The sequence below is a fragment of the Schistocerca cancellata genome, chromosome 4 (assembly GCF_023864275.1).
Source record: "Schistocerca cancellata isolate TAMUIC-IGC-003103 chromosome 4, iqSchCanc2.1, whole genome shotgun sequence".
NCBI lineage: Eukaryota > Metazoa > Arthropoda > Insecta > Orthoptera > Acrididae > Schistocerca > Schistocerca cancellata.
The window spans coordinates 905,519,291-905,542,129 of NC_064629.1; positions in this window are offsets into that span (position 1 = coordinate 905,519,291).

Genomic DNA, 22,839 nt, shown 5'->3' on the forward strand with positions numbered 1-22,839 from the left:
TAAAGGAGACCGCTTATAAAACACTAATACGACCTGTTCTTGGGTACTGCTGGAGCATTCGGGATCCCTATCAGGTCGGATTGAGGGAGGACATAGAAGCAATTCAGAGGCGGGCTGCTAGATTTGTTACTGGTAGGTCTGATCATCACGCGATTGTTACGGAAATGCTTCAGGAACTCGGGTGGGAGTCTCTGGAGGAAAGGAGGCGTTCTTTTCGTGAATTGCTACTGAGGAAATTTAGAGAACCAGCATTTGAGGCTGACTGCAGTACAATTTTACTGCCGCCGACTTATATTTCGCGGAAAGACCACAAAGATAAGATAAGAGAGATTAAGGCTCGTACAGAGGCATATAGGCAGTCATTTTTCCCTCGTTCTGTTTGGGAGTGGAACAGGGAGAGAAGATGCTAGTTGTGGTACGAGGTACACTCCGCCACGCACCGTATGGTGGATTGCGGAGTATGTATGTAGATGAAAATGTAGATGTACACAACATTCGAAAATGTGAATACTGATTATTGCGAATGTCGCCAAACCATTAGATCAACGGCGAGGTTGTATGATTAAGAGTACCCACATCGTTCCAAGCCCTCACAATCTGTCTTTGCAGTTATTATAAAAAAACTGTTCTAGAAACTGAAAGTATGGAGAGTAAAACAGAAGAGCAAGAAATGAAACTAGCATTTTAGCAGCAGTAACACAATCCCGATGTCTGTAAGAGGCATCTCGGAAGTACGGAGGAATTGTCAAAATTAGTGCTCTGCGAAAACTAAATCCCGTCGCATTTCACCTCCTCCACATTTAGCTGTATCTACAGCTTCATGGCAGTGACTCACAAAACTGGTTATAGTTCTCCGAATGTTATCTACGGAAAGTCCAAAGTCATGTGGCACATCTATGCAAAATTTTGCTTAAGGAAGAAAGGTAGTTTACAAACTAAGTGCAAGTCAATCTTCGCAATATGCACTAATCGTCAGCTGAAAATCCAAGCTGACTCAAAGAAATGGATAAAAACAACGCTCTTGACCTGTCAGCGTTTGGTGCGTGTTTTTCAAGGCCAGCATCATTGATCCCTTCTTTATTGATGGGACTGTAAATACAGTTAAGTGTCTCGAGTTCCTAAGATATGCTGCTACCGCACTGGGCGTAAGGACTGGAGTCCCGCAGAGAGCGGCCTGAGCTGGCGAGGCGAGCGCATCGCTGCCGTTGCGCGCTTAGCCTACTCGGCCGTTGAGAGCTCGTGAAGAGGTTTTCTGTGCTGTGGGCGCCGCGGAGAGCAGATTGTCGTGCGTTGTTCTTACAACGCGTGCAAATTGTCGTGTTCCGCGCCTCGCAGCATGGGAAAGAAGGGTGCGCAGAGGAAACCTGCCGCTACGAAGGGTCCTTCGGTTCTGCAACTCACTGAGTCTGCCGACCATGCGAGGAACTCCCGTGAAGACGAGTCGCGGCCTGTTCCCCCTTTGTACGTCAAGTGCAAAGGCGGGTGGACAGCGCTGTTCGACACCATGACGAGTTGCGCTCGGAACGAGGTGGTCTACGAGTCTGTCGATACAGACTCGCTGATCTGCGTTCGAGCCGCAAACGTGGCCGACCACAGGGCGATCAAGGTCGCAGTGGCCGACCACGTCGTCGACGCGCCGCCGGCGCGTAATAAGGTACCTTCCGTCGGAAGGATGAAGACGACCAAGGCACTCCTCAGGGGGTTACCTTGCTGCTGTGACGAGGCAGCGGTCCGGGAAGGGCTGCTACGAGCCGGGTTTGGTTGTGCAACCGCAAGGCTGCACAACCGGACCAACAGGAAGAGGGCGCCGCTCTATGCCGTGACCGTGCAAACGGTCGACGGCGGGAGCGACATCTTCGACTTGCGGAAGTTGCTGGGCTTCCCGGTGACGACAGAGGCTCTCCCGACCGCCACGGACCCTCTGCCCCAGTGCTTCAGGTGCCAGGGCGAGGGCCATGTAGCGAAGTATTGCCGCAACGCGGCGCGGTGCGTCAAGTGCTCAGGCGAGCACGACAGCCGCGCCTGCGACCGCGGCAGCAACGCTCTGCCGACTTGTGTCCGGTGTGGCGGCCCGCACGTCGCCAGCTGGCGCGGTCGTGCGGCTTTCTCAAGCCGCACCCATGCCGGGGGCGGCGAAGCGGCCGCGGCCGCACCGACGCAGCAGCAGAAGAGAAGACAACGTCGGAAACGGCGTAGGGCGCAGAGAAGCCCGGCGCAGCTGAGGGACGGCGCAGTAGCAGATCCACCTGCCAGGGGCAGGGACGACCGCTCGGAAACGGGCAGCCAGGACGCAGCTCGCCCTCCCGTGAAGAAGTGTGACCTCGAACTCGGCGCCGCCGTGAAGGAGGCCACAGCAGCCCTCAAAGCCGTCATGGCGGCGGAGAGGGCTGCCTTCGCAGCCGCCGTGGCTGCAGAGAAGGAGGAGGCCTTGAGGCAACTGCGAGCAGTCTTCGCCCAAGGCCTCAGTGCAGTCGTACCTGCGAACACTCCTGCGACCTCGCAGAAGGACGTTCGCGCGCCTATCCCAGCGGTTGTCCCAGCAGCACCGCAGGTGAGAGGCGCAAAGAAGACAACCGCCGCCCCAGCGGAACCGGTGGCGACGCCGACCGCTACGGGAGCGTCCATCATCGCGACAGCGAGAGCGAACGGCGTACATTTCTCCGACGCTGAAGCGGCGCAGCTCACTGAGCAAGCGGCGCGTCTCGAAGCTGCAGTGCAGAAGGGCTGCGCCGTGCAGTAGAGGAGAACGCTGAACGGTAGCCGATCGCCGCCGTTCTGCACCAGCCTGATGAAGCTGCACCAAGTCACTGACGACAAGGCGCAGCAGAGGGCCTAACAGCAGCGCATGCGTTGCCGCGCCGAACTTTTATGTTACAGGGAGGAAGCCACTGCGGCCGGCCCAGGAGACTACAAGCGGGCCCAGCCGCAGCAACCGGACTGACCCAGCTAACGACCACGCAGTACATAGGTAACGTTGCACGATACCTCACGCTAACCTACCCTCACCTTGCATGCTCTGTCGCAGCTAGCAAGCCGCTACTGCCCTTACTACCCTTCCTACTGTCGCAGAGGTTTTTTTTCCCTTGGCGCTGGCCTTGGCACTTTTTTTCCTCTGCCCTTACAACCGCTACCCTTCAATCGTTTTCGACCACTTCTATCTCCTGATGGACCATGTTAATGAGTAGTCTTACCCAGACGCATGGATAACATCACAGCCCGCATCCTGTGACGCCTGATTCAAAAACTAACATGTTTACGGAGGTGACAGTAGAACTTTTGGTTTGGTCACCACGTTGGTGTGGGCGTGGAGGGGCCCCATCCTTTGTTAAACTGGGCGTAAGGCTATCAGTTTGGTACTAACATGTCGCATGTCCCTCCCATTCCGCACATGTAATGACAGAGCCTCTTACGACATAATTTGGAGAGCGTTGGAAAAGCCGTTTAAGTAACGCAAAAGGTCTGTACACTCACCTAACTTAACACTTCTACTTTTGTCTGTGGCGAAAATTAAAACAATAGATCTGTTACGAAACACTGACGGCCCATGATGGCATGAAATGCCTTCTAAGACGTTCCTGTGCTACCGTTAACTTCAGATGAAATCCAACGTGCAGTATTGTTCTTCCAGAGTCACTTTATAGGGTATAACAATGCTCACGGTCAAAATTTTTAGCACTTGGTATGACAGCCGTGTTAATAAACACACGAACCATACCTGAGATCCATGCTTGCTCATATCTGTTACACCAGGGCAGACGTTTGTGCAACCTCTTCTCTTAACGGCTGCATAGTGGCTGGTATCGCTGTTTACTTGATACTATTTGACCAAGTCCATACCTGTTACGTCGTTAAGTTCTCTTAGAAGCTTCTTTAAAATACCACATACAATAGAATACAGTTCCATTAGAAAAAGACAAAGTTGGTGTAGTAATTTGGCGACCATAAACAGCAAAAATTACTTGCAAACGTCAGATATTTCACAATATTGTCCGCTATAACTTAGCAAAACCCGCAACCCGATTAGGGATAGCCTGTCTTAGTTGCCTCGCCATGTACCTTATTACAGAAAATGCCTTACAAGTTACATGATAGAAAAAAATGAAGCCAGTGTCGATGGTGAAAATTCTCCTGAACGCGTTTCGGTGTTAAACAAGAATAATTTTTGCTTCCTCAGAGCCCAACTGTATTTGCGTAATTACATACTTGGAAGAAAACACAGACTAAAAATGAGCTTCAGCCACAAGATGAATTACTGTGTTCGTAAGGAATCATAATAATTTATTCAGAGTGGATTATCAATGCCAGCAAATCGGTTACATGCCGTCATAGGCAGCCGCTGCAGACGCTGTATTCTCTCCCCTCTAGGGCTCTCGACCGTGCCTCCTCTGTTATGTCAAACTGGATTCTGTCTCTGGAGGGATCGTCAAGTCAGAGTACAAATATTGTCCTCATTACGGCCTGTCACAGGAATAAGGGCTTCCCTCCCCGGCCTGTTTCCTTGTTGTTTGACTGTTTCGCGGGCTCGGCGGTATTCCACCCACGTTCAAAAATACTTTCCGAGCTCAGAAAATACGTAAATCAAAGTTCACAACTTCGTGGAAGATGGCCGTTTCCGTTCTCAGAATATGTTTCCTGTCGATCTCGCCCCTTATCCGAATAATGTGAGCGAAAAACATTTTTGCTGGCAGGAGCAAACGCATACCGCGAGAGGGACCGACTCTAAACGAAAATGAGTAAAGTGTATCCTACTTTGAAATGCCTTTCTGTTACGGAAAAACTTTCTAGGTACTCTCAAAATAGATACAGCACAAACGTTTATTTTATTTTCTGGCATTGCATGCATACAGTGTGTTTCAACCAAACATGGCTCCTAAAGGACTCAGATTTTCGTGTATAACATTATTAACCACTTTATCTAGTGAGATCATCAGTAAATTATGTTATTTTCAAGTGACAGATGTTCATTTCCTTAAAGACATTCGAAAATTCTGGGAGGAGTAGTAGAGTGACAAAACGCTTGTTAATTTTTTCAGTGAATGAAGTGATGGAACAGCATTATTGTGCGGGAGACCCTGTCTGGAACTATTATGCCGTCTGGGACAGGTCTTTCTATCTGACACCAATTCGGCAACGTAGGCGATTTTGTGATGAAGATGAGGCGAAATGATTAGGACAACACGAACACCGAGTACCCGAGCGAAGATAATGTCCGACCCAGCCGGATATCGGAACCGGGACCCGGCAACAAGCGATCTGCCAGCAGTGACGCACACCACTAAACCAGCTGCTGCGAACAATTTTTGAAGTGAAACACTTTTCATACACTGACGGAAAAAAAATCGCAACACCAAGAAGGTGTAGCGACACTATGAGGATGCAAATTATGTTTGTCTTAGATACACGCTATAACGGTCGTGAGCGTTAGTTACGTCTGTGATTAGACGTGACCACTTGATGTTAATCAAGAATGCCTCTAGGGTGGCAGAGACGTTATTATTAACGCCTCACTGAGTTTCGAAGAGGTCGAGCAATAGAGCTACGAGAAGCTGGATTTTCGTTCCGCGATACTGCAGGAAGACTTGGCGGAACTGTAGCGAAGGTCACGAGAATTTACGGTCGCATGACGATCGGCCTCCGAACGGCTCGTACTGCAGCGGCAGCAGCAATTTGAGCAGCTGTTCGCACCACAGTGACATAACGAACTGTTACAAAACGGTTACTGCAAGAACAGCTCCGAGCCAGACGCCGTTGCAGCGTACACTCCACTAAAAAACCAGCGCCATTTGCGACTTCAACGTTGTCTGGCGAGAGCTCACCGGAGGATCAGGAGGAGTTCTGTTGTGTTTTCAGATGAAAGCTGGCTCTGCCTCGGTGCCACTGATGGCCGTGTGTTGGTTAGAAGGAGACCTGTTGAGTGCCTGCAGTCAACCTGTCTGTGTTCTAGGCACACTGGACCTAAACCTGGAGTTATGATCTGAGGTGCGATTTTGAAAGTACCAGCACTCTCGTCGCTATCCCATGCACCCTGACTGCGAGTTTGCACGTGAATTTGGTGATTCGACCTTTCTGATAACAATCATGAACAGCATTCACAGTGGTGTTTTCCAACAGGATAACGCTCACTCGCATACCACTGTTGTAACCCAGCATACTCAATAGAGTGCCGAAATGTTACCTTGACCACCTCAATCACAGATCAAAATGGTTCAAAAAACACGCCACACGACTATACAGGAACTCGAGACACTCGAACAATCCTTTCTCCACTTCCTGTTAAAAAAAAAAGGGTCTGTTTCCATAAAGGGAACACTGTATTGTAGGAAGTACCTCAACCTCTTAACAAGGGACCGATGGCCTTTGTAGTCTGGTCCGTTCAACCCCAACAAACCAACCAACCAACCTCTTAACACATGAGCTTCCACAGATAATGGAGGGCGTTCCACTGTAGGCTAGGAGGAACATGTGGTATCAGCATGATGGCTGTTAAGCACATACTGCTTGATGTACTAAAGCTTATCTTCACCGATTATTTCCAAACGGTTGACATGGATGAAAGGAACTTTTAACTCGGACATCCCTTCAGTATTGGGACTACATCATTTCTAGCGCAAAGTACCGTTATCCAAGATGGCAGCAATGACGTCAACAAAGATGGCGGCGATGACGTCATCCAATATGGCGGCCGTGACGTCATTTACGATGGCGGATTTTGGCGGGAAGTTTGAATTTTGGCAGGAAAGTGCCACGCCCCTTCCCCCAGAAAAATGGTCGGAAGTTCAAATTCCAACACGATAATGTGTCACACCAAGAAAAATGGCCGGAAAAAGGGACATGTCTTTATTATTTAACCAGTTTCAAGCATGTTTGTTCACCACAAGCTCTAGAGCCCAACTGGCTTAGTTTGATATCGTCGCCATCAGAGAGCGCCACTGTGACGTCATCCAAGATGGTGACGGTCACGTTAATCAAGATGACTGCACCCAGTGTTCCCACCACGTGGTGTAAGACTGGACACTTGGCCTACCTCCACTAACCGAACACCCTCCCCAATAAAAATCTCGAGAAGTTCAAATGTAAACATGATAATGCGGTACACCTACGATAATGGAAGGAAAAACAGACTTGTATTTATTAGTTAACGAATTTCAGGCAGCTGTGTTCGCCACTGAGTCTGGCTTCCAACTGACTTGGTTCATATCGATACAACCAGAGGGCGCTCTCCTGACTTCAGATCATGACACAAGTACCGTTATTCAAGATGACGGCAGCCACTGTATTCATCGCGAGCTCCATAGCCCAACTGACTTATTTCATATCGTTAACACCAGAGTACGCCAACGCGACGTCCCGTGATGATGCCTCACTACCCTCGGCCGCCACCTCCTTACATTCATTGGACATAGTCTTCTGTAAGTATGCTAAAACTCACATTGTGCATCTAACCTGTCAATTTCGTAAGTTATTAATTCCATTTCAATTTTAATCACATTCAATAATTCAATTTACAATTTCAATATTCCATAATCAAATTAGAAGTTGCACATTTTCCCACTATCAGCGTGGCATTCAGTCACACCCCCCCCCCCACTCCAGCCCTAGAATGCTGCACCAATAGTCACCTGACTCTACGTAAGAAAATTGTGTGAAAGAAAGAACACTTGCAGTAACCTCAGCCACCTGATCACATCCTCCTCCTAGGAACTTGCGCCAAGTTTGAATTCTGGCAGTAAAGAAAGCTCACTTCTGCTTTCGCTACCAACATAAGAAAATTGTTGCAAATGAAGCTCAATATCACCACTAACCTAAGTCACCATGCCGCCACCTCTTCCTAGGGTGGCTGGTAAAAGGACTCAGCCCGCACTAGGCTGATGGAGAGAGGAAGAAGTGTACTTTATTTACTCGGGAGCAATTTATTAATCCCCCACATCATACAGGCCTGCAAACTACTCCTACATAACTCACATATAAGGCTCTACACACACTCATCCTAATTGTAAACCGACAAAAATAACACATTGCACAACCTACAGACATGCGAACCACTCATAAATAAAGCAATACATTTACGTCCATATAGCCAAACAACTCCTAAATTGTCGTATAGCTAAGAAAATTGGTTCGCTACGCGCTCACGTACGTTGTTTCAACTACACTAGTGGCCATTAAAATTGCTACTCCACGAAGACGTGCTACAGTCGCGAAATTTAACCGACAGGAAGAACATGCTGTGATATGCAAATGATTAGCTTTTCAAAGCATTCACACAAAGTTGGCGCCGGTGGCGACACCTACAACGTGCTGACATGAGGAAAGTATCCAAGCGATTTTTCATACACAAACAGCAGTTGACCGGCGTTGCCTGGTGCAACGTTGTTGCGATGCCTTGTGTAAGGAGGAGAAATGCGTACCATCACGTTTCCGACTTTAATAAAGGTCGGATTGTAGCCTATCGCGATTGCGGTTTATCGTATCGCGACATTGCTGCTCGCGTTGGTCGAGATCCAATAACTGTTAGCAGAATTTGGAATCAGTGGGTTCAGGAGGGTAATACGGAACGCCGTGCCGGATCCCAACGGCCTCGTATCACTAGCAGTCGAGATGACAGGAATCTTATCCGCATGGCTGTCACGGATCGTGCAGTCACGTCGCGATCCCTGAGTCAACTGATGGGGACGTTTGCAAGACAACAACCATCTGCACGAACAGTTCGACGACGTTTGCAGCAACATAGACTATCAGCTCGGATACCAGGGCTGCCGTTACCCTTGACGCTTCATCACAGACAGGAGCGCCTGCGATGGTGTACTCAACGACGAACCTGGGTGCACGAATAGCAAAACGTCATTTTTTCGGATGAATCCAGCTTCTGTTTACAACATGATGATGCTCGCATTCGTGTTTGGCGACATCGCGGTGAAGGCAAGTTGGAAGCATGTATTCGTCATCGGTACGGGCTTTTGTTAAAGTTTCGAGAACATATCTTCACCGAAGAGTCAAGCAGTATATTGCTGCCTCCTACGTATATCTCGCGAAGAGACCATGAGGATAAAATCAGAGAGATTAGAGCCCACACAGAAGCATAGCGACAATCGTTCTTTCCAAGAACAATACGAGACTGGAATAGAAGGTAGAACCGATAGAGGTACTCAGGGTACCCTCCGCCACACACTGTCAGGTGGCTTGCGGAGTATGGATGTAGATGTACATGTAGATCGCCATACTGGCATATCACCTGGCGCGATGGTATAGGGGGCCATTGGTTACACGTCTCGGTCACCTCTTGTTCACATTGATGGCACTTTGAACAGTGGACGTTACATTTCAGATGTGTTACGACCCGTGGCTCTACCCTTCATTCGATCCCTGCGAAACCCTACATTTCACCAGGATAATGCACGACCACATGTTGCTGGTCCTGTGCGATCCTTTCTGGATACAGAAAATGTTCGACTGCTGCCCTGACCAGCACATTCCCCAGATCTCTCACTAATTGAAAACGTCTGGTCAGTGGTGGCCGAGCAACTGGCTCGTCACAATACGCCCGTCACTACTCTTGATGAACTGTGGTATCGTGTTAAAGCTGCATGGGCAGCTGTACCTGTACACGCCATCCAAGCTCTGTTTGACTCAATGCCCAGACGTATCAAGGCCGTTATTACAGCCAGAGGTTGTTGTTCTGGGTACTGATTTCTTAGGATCTATGCACCCAAATTGCTTGAAAATGTAATCACATGTCTGTGCTAGTATAATATATTTGTCCAATGAATACCCTTTTATCATGTGCATTTCTTCTTGCTGTAGCAATTTTAATGGCCAGTAGTGTACTTTTCAAGGATAGGACCGCCACCTCATCCTAGGAACCGATGCCGAGTTTTAATTCTGGCACTGAAGAAAGGTCACTGGCGCTTTCGCTACCAACCTAACAAAACTGCTTCATACCAAGCTCACCACCACAACAAACCTACGCCTGCAGGATGCAACCTCTTCCTAGGGGCTGCTGGTAAAAGGACTCAGCACGCACTAGGTTGATGGAGAGAGGAAGGAATGTACGTTAATTATTTGGGAGCATTTTATTCAGGGATGGAGTATATGTATCACAGAACACACGCACTGACATGCCCCACAGCATACAGACCTGTAAACCACTCCTGCATAACTCATTTATAAGGCTCTACACACACGCTTACTAATTGTAAACCGTCAAAAATAGTGCATTGCACACCCTACAGACATGCGAGGCACTCATAAATAATGCAATACATATACTTCTAGATAGCCAAACAGCTCCTAAATTGTCAAAATAATAATCCATCCAAAACATTCTTCCTGCTAATCGTCAACTGTCGAAATCATACACCATCCATTATTTAATCAAATAGAGGCAGCACCACCACCAAGTATATTCGCTACGGAGTCCACAGCCCTACTGATTTAGTTCGTATCGATGCCACTAGAGGACGCTGTAGTGACGTCAGGTAATGACGCAAGTACCTTAATCCTAGATGGCGCCACCAAGTGGGTTCACCACGAGCTCCACATCCCAACTGTCTTTGTACATTTCGTCGCCGTCAGAGGACGCCACCGTGACACCAGCTGATGACGCAAGTGCAGTTATCCATGATGGCGGCAAACAGTATGTTGTCCACGAGGTCTAGTACTCAGTATCACCAGCAGAGGACGCTGTCATCCGTTTCCTGACGTAAACCAAGATGGTGAGGGCAAACCACTCAGCCTGCTCTGTGCTGCTGGGAAGAGCGACGAATGACTGTACTCTCTTTATTTTCAAACATTTCATTTAAGAATGGATTATATTTATCACACTATCACAAAACACCCATCCAGGTTTGCCTGGGGTCATGTTGCACAGCCCACAGACACGCAAACAACTCCTAATTTCAGTACACAATAGCAAACTGCTCCTAAATACTGCAGTACACGTATCTGCAAACACGCTCAGTACGCATAAACTGTCCAAATAACTCATAGAACAGACTACAGGGCCGCTCGCAAAATAACGCAACAGAACGCGTGCAAGCACTCTCCACCACACATTGTCCCCCGCGAAGCCACACGCCCGACAGCTGTCAAACCGCGCACAGGTCCCTGCTCGGCTTCCTTAAACATGAGATGGCTACAGCCGCATACATAGTTCACGCCGGTGAAATTCCTATCCAAATACGTGTTCACCTAGACGCTTACGATGACGCGAGCGCAAGCTGGTCTGCGCGCGCCCCAACCCTCGCAACGTGAGGCAGCTGCAACCCGGGTCACGCACGCTCCGTCACACTCCCTGAGCCGGCGTCGTCGAACACCGGTGAAAGTGGCATTCCAAGCAGCGCTCACGCCAGTCTCATATGCCAGGCATCTCCAGGTGCCCTTGTCTCTGCCATTGAAGGCATAATAGCACAGGACGTGTTGATACACACTCACGTTTAACCATACTTAACTACGCAGCATGGCTCTCGCCTCGCCGCATAACGTCTCCGTCACCACTCGTCATCTAAGACACTCTCAATTTTATTCTTATATCACATGGCACTGTAAAAAAATAACACACATGTCAACCTCTCGGAAACTGTATAATATCCCAGAAATAGTTTGCGCTCGCTTTCTAGATGTCTCAGATTGTGTGCACGGAAATTCTTCCCATAACAGAACCTCTTTACGAAAATAACGTCCAATCCACTCTTCCCAACGCTCCTAACGCGATACCCTTCTAGCTCTTAACATACGCAAATGTTCCCTCCTATATCCCACCACAATCAATCAGCATTCTGATTCGCTCTTATCGAATTTACCCGCCAAATTAGTGATGCAGCTAGTATCGAAGCATGATCCACTTTTTCTTTCCGGGGCTTTCTGTGCTTATTTTGCACAGATCGCTAAATTGTACTAACAGTTAAACACGCAAAATGCCTACACATTATCAAATACATACCAGATTCACAAGAATGTTGGAAGAGAGGAAGACATTTACCATTGTAATTAAAATTAAATATCACCATTGCTGCTACATTCTGACACCGGACAATGTATAGTTAATCTCTCCTCTTGCTGACTGCGCCTCAGTATCTATATCACATATAATTTTCCACGTAAAAAATCGCTCACCATTATCCATGTACTCAGTCTATACATCCCTCACGATAGGACACGCAGTCATCCTCTCTATTCATCGCCTAACGTAACAATATATACACACTTTACACAGTGTAAGCCACACTAACTTTAAAACACAATATATGCACATTCTTCACAAACAGCGCACTTATCTTTTATATCTGTACAGCACCCCAAAAAATTATCGTATGCCCACACTCACACTCCCTATATGTCACGATGCTCCCACAGTCCTAGGGAAGCACTGTCATCCTGTTCTTTCTTTCTACAGACGCTACACTCAACGGTAAGAAACTATTTTACACTGATCACCATTTTGCACCGACAACTAAACATCGCAAAGTTGTCTACAGGTCATGAAATACATACCAGACTCGCAAGAATATTGGAATGTCAAACCGATCTCCAACCAGAAGTACAGTCTTGATCTAGTAAACATGCGCTGAAGTCACTCTCAGAACTGATGTGCAAGGGGAGGGTCGTCTCCCCGCGGCACAACTTATTACGGTTTCCACATTCTTGCTCGCATTCCTGCAGACATCTCCAGACTTGACAATTACAAGAACACCAATATTCTCGCTATAATATTATGCCATTTTAGCTGTACTTTTCGATATCAAGCACCAGGCAGTATCCTACTCATCACTCATGCAACATAATTATGAACATATAGGCTGGGAATTATTTCTTTACAAACACGAAACTTTAGCTAAGTGGAGCCTGCTCTGACAGCTCAATAACTAGAAACAAACAGAGAATCCTACGTCGTGATAAAATCAGTGAACTTTGAAAGTGATTATGCTAAGGAACGCGTTATGTGACCGATATTTGCAACTCCCTCACACCGCTAGATATTTACCCAATATGTGTAACGTATTCTGTCTAGACACGATCACAAACATTAGTAAATCGTACGCTTATTCAGGTCGTAAGAAATGTACACTAGCTATTCATACCGCTAGTGTCTCGCTATCCGCTAGAAATGATATCTATGATTTGGAATCACGTCCTCCCATTCGGCCACATACCTGCGCTGGATCACAGCCGCAAGTGAATCATATTTCTGGTGCTCTCATATCTCGAAACGACTCACGTTTCTCGAACCTATCTGCTAAAGTAAAACTCCAACATGGTCATAGTCAGTCCCTACACATCTTGCCCGCCAGTCTACAAACAGAGCCAACTGAGATACTGTGCCAGGACCGTGTTTTGACCATTCGGCGGAAATGCCCGCATTGTGGTGCGTTCCCAAACTACATACAAGTACTACAGGTCCACGTCCATTCAAATATATAATCCCAACATGCTATCATCTTTATTCTCTACCCACCAGCAGACAAAAATTAACAACTATAGAAGCTCAAATAACTTCATCCGATATAGAACTCACATAGACGCCATTACTCGCGCGATTGCGCAAAGATGCGTTGGGGGTCCAGCGCGGATATATATATATATATATATATATATATATATATATATATAGAGAGAGAGAGAGAGAGAGAGAGAGAGAGAGAGAGATTTCGCAGTGCTTCCCAGAACGGCACAGCGTGCAGCCCTCCAGGCATTCCTAACGGCATACTTCGACCCTCACTCAATTTACCTGTCAAACTGCTGCTTCTACTGCTCCCTGTGTAGAACGAACCTATTAAATACACTACAAAGGATATTTTAATGTTTCATCACCCCCTACTCTAGGAGAATTATCGTATCCCACGTACTATACTGTAAATCGCAAGAAACGCCCCCTGTAGCCCTGTTTAGTTGTTTGAAACACTGTTTTCTAACGCGCCTTGTACACCGCCAAACATTTCGTTTTTCTGCCACGACTTCGAGGTCTATGACAGATTCTAAACTGGCATTAAGACGTTCTGATCGACGACCTCTCACAGAAAACTAGACATCACACTATGTAAATCATATTCTTACGGCGGATAGCATAACACTGAACGATTTTTAAATAAAACACACTTACAGTATAAGGAAACTAGAAGAGTTTGGCAGCGTTATTTTTGATGGTTTACAATTAGCAAGCTTATGCGTAGAGCCTTATAAATGAGTTATGTAGGAGTGGTTTGCAGGTCTGTATGCTGTGGGACATGTCAGTGCATGTGTTCTGTGATACATATACTCCATCACTAAACAAAATGCTCCCAAATAAATAAAGTACACTCCTTCCTCTCTAGTGCACGCTGAGTCCTTTTACCAGCCGCCCCTAGGAAGAGGTGGCGGCCTGGAGGTGACTTAGGTTAGTGGTGGTGGTGAGCTTCGTTTGCAACAATTTTCTTACGTTGGTAACGAAAGCACAAGTGAGCTTTCTTTACTGCCACAATTCAAACTTGGCGCCAGTTCCTAGGAGGAGGTTGCGGTCGGATGGCTGAGGTTAGTACAAGTGTCCTTTCTTTCCCACAATTTTCTTACGTAGAGTCAGGTGACTATTGGTGCTGCATTTTAGGGCTGGGGGAGGGGTGGGGGAGTGCTAGATCATGACTGCATGACTGAATGCCGCGCTGATAGTGGGAAAATGTGTAACTTCTAATTCGATTATTGAATATTGAAATTGTAAATTGAATTATTGAATATGATAAAAATTGAAATGAAATTAATTACTTAGGTAATTGAGAGGTTAGATACACGATGTGAGTGTTAGCATATTTACAATAGGCTTTGTCCGGCGCATGTATGGAGGTGGCGCCCGAGGGTGTGTGACGTAAGTGGTCGAATGCCCGCGGTCCGGTGCCGTTGCGCGTGTTCGTTTATAACGTGCGCGTGAGAGAAAACACACGATCTTGCGTCATCATGCGACGTCGCGGTGGCGTACTCTGTTGTTGACATTATGAACTAAGTCAGTTGGGCTATGGAGCTCGCAGTGAACACAGTGGCTGCCGTCATCTTGAATAACGGTACTTGTGTCATGATCTGACATCAGGAGAGCGCCCTCTGGTGGCACCGATGTGATCTAAGCCAGTTGGTGGACACACTCAGCGGTGAACACACCTGCCTGAAATTCGTTAACTAATAAAGACAAGTCTGTTTTCCCCGCCATTATCGTAGGTGTACCGCATTATCATGTTGGAATTTGAACTTCGAGCGATTTTTATTGAGGAGCGGGTTAGGTTAGTGGAGGTAGGCCAAGTGTCCAATCTTACACCACTTGGTGGTTTCACTGGGTTCAGTAATCTTGACTGACGTGACGGTCGCCACCTTCGATGGCGTCACTGTGGCGCTCTCTGGTGGCGACGATATCAACTAAACCAGTTGGGCTCTAGAACTCGTCGAGAACACACATGCTTGAAACTGGTAAAATAATAAAGACATGTCCCTTTTTCCCAACATTTTTCTTGGTCTGATGCATTATCATGTTGGAATTTGAACTTCCCGCCATTTTACTGGGGGAGGGGAGCGTGGCACTTTCCTGCCAAAATTCAAACTTCCCGCCAAAATCCGCCATCTTGAATGACGTCACATCAGCCATGTTGGATGACGTCATCGTCGCCATCTTGGGTGACGTCATCAGCGCCTTCTTGGATAGCAGTACTTTGCACTAGAAACGGCCTAGTCCCAATACTTTACAGTTTCTTTTTCCTCTGGGAAAAGTTGAAAAACAGTTTACAACGACATACCGCCTACACCTGAAGATGTAAAACGACGTCATCCTACTGCCTGCGCTTAAATTTCTGATGGAATGCTGAACATGTGAATTTATCTTTACATGGCAGAAGCTTGTATACATGCTGATGGTTGTCATTTTGAACACCACCTCCGTAAAGTAGCTCTCTTTCTTCTTCAGAAACTAAAACGTTTATTGGTTCACTTTTTTCCTTAAATTAAGCAGACAACAGCCGGTATTCACAGCTTTGAAACTGTGGTTGTACGTAGACTACTTGTACTAGAATTCTGAATGGAACGTCACTGACCGTTTAATTTGCTCCAGTTTGATTTTGTTTATGTCAATGTGCATTTTTTTGAGTCATTAGTCTTCTATCTGGTTTGATGAAACCTGACAAGAATTCCTCTCCTGCACCCTCTTCATCTCAGAGTAGCGCTTGCAACCAACATCCTCAATTATTTGCTGGATATATTCCAATCTCTGTTTTCTTCTACAGTTTTCGGCCTCCACAGCTCCTTGTAGTATCACGGAAATTTTACCCTAATGTCTTATAAGATGCCCTACCATTCTGTCTCTTCTTATTGTCATTGTTTTCCATACATTCCTGTCAAAATGTTCAAATGTGTGTGAATTCCTACGGGACCAAACAGCTGAGATCATCGCTCCCTAGACTTACACCCTACTTAAACCTACTTAAACTAACTTATACTAAGAACAACACACACACCTATGCCCGAGAGAAAACTGGCACCTCCGGCGGGAGGGGCCACGCAGTCCGTGACATGGCGCCTCAAAACTCACAGCCACTCCGCGCGGCGCATTCCTTTCCTCGTCGATTCTACGGAGAACCGCCTCATTCCTTACCTAATTTTCAACATTCTCCTGTAGCAACACATTTCAAACGCTTCGATTCTCTTCCTTTCTGGTTTTCCGACAGTCCATGTTCCTCTACCATACGATACTTTGCTTCAAACGTACATTCTCAGAAATGTCTTCCTCAAATTAAGACCTATGTTTGATGCCTGTAGACTTCCCTTGGCCAGGAATGGCCTTCTGCCATTACTAGTCAGTTTTTTATATCTTCATTGCTCCGTCCGTCATGTATTGCTTTGTTACCTTGGTAGCAGAATTCCTTAACTTCAGCTACTTCGTGATCAGCAATTCTAGTGTCATGCTTTCCGCTGTTCTCATTTCTGTTACTTCTGATTCATTTCGTATTTCTTCGATTTACTCTCAGTCCGTATTCTGCACTCTGTTCATTCCATTCAGTAGATGCTGTAATTCTTCTTCACTTTCACTGAGGATAGCAATGTCATCAGCGAATCTTATCACTGCTATCCTTTCACCTTGAAATTTAATTCTACTATTCAACCTTTCTTTTACTTCCATCATTGTTTCTTCGGTGTATAGATTGAACAGTTGGGGCAAAGCCTACATCCCTGTCTTATACCCCGTACATTACGCCATGTAAAGAAAAATGCGACTTCCTATAATAAACACTCTAGTGATTACGCTTCATTTCAGTGAAAACAGCACATCAATAGCGCCCTCCACTTTATAAGCATTTGGCGTGCAAGCTTTAAGTGATTTGTCTTGTGTACTCAGTAGGCTATAAATACACAAAAGAAAATAGTACCTCTATCAATTTAATATATTGTTCTTGCGGAAATAAAATAAATCAATTTCAGTGTGTCTTGTTACCAGAAGAGTTCTGGCTTCCCTTCATTGGCTCCTAAGCATGTTGTTGGACGCTACACGCAGTAAGCGCTGCACGTACGCCACAGCAGACTCCATGTCGGAGAAGTCCACGCCACGCTGCTGCGCGCCAAATTAAAAACTCCAGCACAGTTCCGCCCTGCCCCCTCCTTTTTTAGGCCCGTCCCAAATTCAAACAGAGCAGTTTGATAGCGAGGAAGTGGAGTTACGTGTTCGCCGTGCAGAACGCCGTTCTGAGCTACGCGGTGCGGTATTCACTGCTTTGGTACGCTTCGTTTTCAAAACTGCTCGTTTTTTCCGGCATCTTGCGTCACGTTCTAGCAGCTGAAAATGAAAACTGGAAGCTTCAGAGCACGTTTTTGCCGCATGTCAGTTCCCGGTCCTCCTCGGTGTGCGGCTCATAATATAGCTGACCCACATTCATGCGTGTAATTTACAAGTCATCTTCTCGTGAAACGGGGTGTGCACCATTAGCTAGTTCCTGTACCATACACATATACTGCGTGCATTTTCATGTCATCTTATATCTGACTGTGCTTAGATTTATATGTTGATCGTATAAAAATAAATACGAAAACAAAACCTTTCCATGGACCTAATATTCAAATATAAACAGCCTTAAATACACACAAAATAAAAATAACGATCTTCAAATTGAAATTATTTCTGGCTGACAATTCGTTCCGCACCGTAGGAGAACGTTCGAATATATAGTAATAGTGTGTGTGTGTGTGTGTGTGTGTGTGTGTGTGTGTGTGTGTGTGTAAATAGTCAGCATGTTGCCGTATTTTTCTCGAAGAAGTTCTACTATAAATGTGAAACCGACTCGATCCAGATATTAGTGAGACACTACAATTTTGACCTGTGGAACGTGCTAATAACTAAACACAGCCGTTGCACTTAATGATTGGAGAATATCTTGTGGTGGTGTTTCTTTTATAACCTAAGGCTACACTTTTTTTTTAAATAGAGATGGGGCCCCTCCACGCCCGCACCAACGTGGTGACCAAACCAAAAGTTCTACTGTCACCTCCGTAAACATGTTAGTTATCTAGTAGGTGGATCACAGGATGCTGGGCTGTGATGTTGTCCGTGCGTCTGGGTAAGGCTACGCATTAACACGGTCCATCAGGTGATAGATAGTGGACGAAACGCGAGTGAGGGTAGCGATTTGAAGAGCAGAGGGAAAAAAGTGCCATGGCTCGTGCCGTGGGAAAAAAACCTCTGCGACAGTGGGATGGGTAGTAAGAGCAGTAGTGGCTTACTAGCTGCGATAGTTCATGCAAGGTTGGATTTGTTAGTATAGGTATCATGCATCATTACCGTGACAGGCGATGGCGATATGTCCCAGTTGCTGCGGCTGCTACTTTCCTGGAACAATCAAGATCGTTATACAGTAGTGGGAGATCGGCCATAGATCATCTCACTGTGTGGGGGATGTGTGGAGCTTGTTTGCATGCAGTGTACGGTACGGCTTCCCTGTATGGTGCCAGTTATTCGGCAGTGTATTTCAGCTGGATATCCAGTAAATGCGTCTGATTAACAGGGGCTCGCCTGTGCCGTTATGTTTGCGTAAGCTTGGCCATAGATGTTATTTCCTTGCAAGTATGTCTTTTGGTCTTTTATGTTTCCATCTATGGTTGTGGTCGTAATTCCCCAGATTCAGAATAAACGGGTTCTGCGAATGTCTGGAGTTTCTGTATAGTCTTGTGGTGAGTTTGTGGATTACCTCCGTGAGAGTCTCAAGTCGGTATTCCCGGTGAAGGTCCGCGATGCGTGTGTATCGTGGAGCATTGCTTATGATTTTGAGTACCTTGTTTTGTATGAGCTGCAGACGGCGCAGGCGTGTAGGCGCAGCGTATCCCCAGACGGGAGCTGCGTACGTCATCAGGGGTCGGATAAGTGTCATGTACATGGACCTCGACACCCTTCTGTTCAGTGTGCTACGCCTGTTGAGCATAGGATAGAGCTGTTTGAGCCTCGCGCTAGCTCGGTTGGTCATGTGTTGTATGTGGTCCCCCCAGAGTAATTTCCGGTCCAGCCAGACACCGAGGTATTTGACTTTCTCGCGGAAACGTATTGGACGTGCATGTAGAGTTATTGGTCTGCAGTAGCGGTGTTTGCGCAGTTGCTTCGGTCTTCTCGTGAACAGAACGGCTTCGCACTTGTCGACGTTTACTCTAACACGCCATTTCTCCAACCAAGGCTCGGCCACTCTGAGTGCAGTCTGTAGGCGTGACGTAATGTTTGATGGTTTCCAATCTTGCGCAAGGATGGCTGTGTCATCCGCGTAGATTGCCATCATTGTGTTGTGTGTGGTTGGGAGATCGTTTATGTAGAGGTTAAACAGTAGGGGCCCTAGGATGCTTCCCTGGGGTACTCCCGCGTGTATACCGTGTCGTGTTGACTGTTTTCCCTGCACGTCAGTGTTGAAACTCCTGTCTGTGAGGTATGAGTGTATTAGACGCAGCAGCCCGTCGGGGAATCCCGCGTCGCTGAGTTTGCGGATGAGGTCGTTGTGCCATAGACGGTCGAAAGCCTTTTCGATGTCCAGGAACACTGCCCCTGTAGCTTTGTTTATGTTGAAGCCATGTGTTATGTGTTCAACGACCCGTAGGAGTTGTTGTGTTGTGGAGTGGTGATTTCTGAAGCCGAATTGCTCCGGTTTCAGGATGTCATTTGTTATGCAGTGCCTAGTGATGCGTTTGAGAATCACCTTCTCAACAATCTTACTGAGCGAGCTCAGAAGGCTGATGGGTCGGTAATTTTGTGGGAGGCTGTGGTCTTTCCCCGGCTTCCTGAAGATCAGGACCTTGGCCGTCTTCCAAAAGGCGGGGAAGTGTTGGTGTTTTAGTATGGCATTCGTTATGTGTGTTAGGTACTCAGTTGCTTTATCCGTGAACTCCTGGAGGACATGGTTTTGAATGCCATCATGACCAGGGGCTTTCCTAGCAGCGGAATGCATTATGGCCCAGGAGACTTCGTCTGTGCTAGCATGTCGAATGTCGTCGCGCGATGGTTGGGCTAGAATGCGTGTAACCTCTTGGTCAGTAGCAAGTGTGAACGCTGGATCTGATGGTACCAAGTTCGGTGTGAATGACGCTGCGAGTGTTCGGGCCATTAGTTCTGCTTTCTCTTCCGCTGAGTATGCAGGTCCGTAGGGCCCTTGAAGTGTTGGCGTGTATATTTTCTCCCTGGTGAAGTGTCGGGTAAACTGAACCGATAGGTATCGAAATATATTGACAAGTCTGAATGCTTTCCCAGTTCAATCAACTTTAACGAGGAAACAACACAATGAGTAACGTGTCTAAAAATGAAAATGATAAAGTAAGGTACACTCGACAGCAAAGAAGTGGGTGACGCCTGAATTCCAACGTGTAGGCTGCACCTGAATGTATGCAACCAACATAGCATATCTGTGTTGCACATCGTCGCAACCCCCCACAGCACAGTCGTTGGGTACCGCTACAGATTACTAGAGAACACCGGTCTTTATGACAGTTCGTCTAGACGTAAAGTAACACCACGATAGTGCAGAAGAGACCAGACAGTCCTTCACGTTTGTAAACAAAACTTAATTCAAATAAGTGATATTTCAAACGTTATGGGACAACTAATTTTGTCACATAAATCGTTCAGTAATCCTTAGGCACAATGAAATATTTGGACAGTATATGGATTTATAAAGTTGTATGGCAATTAGATACAAGTTCTTTGCTGTCTAAAAGGTTTATCCAACACATTCTGAACGTCGTCCAACGTTCAACGGGGAGTGGTTTCGCATCAACTTTTTGTAATACTAGGCAGTTAAAAAAAACGTGATTAACGGCGGAAAGCACTCTACGGAAATTCCACCATTAACAGAGAATCACAAGTAACATCATTGTTCACATTACTCATCAACAGTTACTTGTACACAAAGCTGTACTTTAAATGACATGACCAACGTCTTCTGGATCATGATGCAAACCCAGAACGTAAAGCCACTGTTAACCAAGCAAAGCTTTGTGCATTATCGAGACTCGATCACTAGGCAGAAAGAGACGTCAAACATTGACGTTGCACCAGTATCAGTTATCAATTCTCAACTTGGACGTAAATGACGATAATGTTTGTACTAAACCAGGAACCCTAACATGACAATTACCTTCTTGGTAATTAACCTCGAAAGACGTTGTAGGTTGTTACATTGTCAAGGAACAAAGGATGCACATGTTTAAAATTGAAATGCCATCATGTAATGCTGGTGACAAGGACGCGAACCCAGCACTTAATCGGATTGTTGAATAAGTACGTAAAATCAGAATGTAGATATCACAGTTTGTCACCATTAGTGAGGTTGGAACCTTAAATGAAAACTGAAGTTGTATTGCCTAACCGGGATTCGAACCCGGCGCCTACCGCCGTCATTGTCTAACCAGGAACAGAAAAGAAATGTCCAATGTTGGTCGACCATTAGCGAGATGTGCGCACGTTTAACTAGAAATAAGACGACGAAAACGTCTATGCTGACTGAGAGTCGAACGCCGCACACATGGTTATGAAGACACGTTAATAATCAATTCCTTATTCAGTAGTAGCTATGAATAGCATGTTTAGTTGCAAACCTTAAGGTCTTTCTCATCTCTAGTAACGTGTTGCCTAATATCTGCGATATCATGGCGTTCATTTAGTAGTTGACTGACTGCTGTAAAGAGCAATGTTCTCTAGTAGTCGTGTATCATGGAGATGTAAATGAAGTGCCTCAGCAGAAAGTAATTTCTGTCGTGCAGCACGTATTGTTTCAGAGACACTGAGTACGTGCTATAAGTGCACTAATCTTGTATTATATACTACGTAAATACTACTATTTGGAGAAGCTGCCGCCAAACCTGTTTACTTTTACATTCCGCTTAGTTGTCGTTTTCTTTAATGGTTCAAATGGCTCTGAGCGCTATGGGACTCAACATCTTAGGTCATCAGTCCCCTAGAACTTAGAACTACTTAAACCTAACTAACCTAAGGACATCACACACATCCATGCCCGAGGCAGGATTCGAACCTGCGACCGTAGCGGCCGCGCGGTTCCAGACTGTAGCGCCTACAACAGCATGACCACACCGGCCGGCCACACGTTTTCTTAAGGCTACATCTAATGCAGAGCTCTTACAAGAAAGAATAGTTTCCTACTTCATGCTGTTGCTAGCTAGGTGAAATAATTTTGTGGTAGCTATGTTTAAAATGAATGTATTTTCGAACGTATTGTTCGTCAAATATTTGAATGAATCGTCAACTGCAGGTGTGTCTGCACACGTTATAGCATAACAGCTGTAGCTGCGTTAGCTTATACTACAGACTTGGGTAGGTTAGGTGTAACTTTTGATCCTTCAAGGGGTGATCGCGGCCTTGCGGCC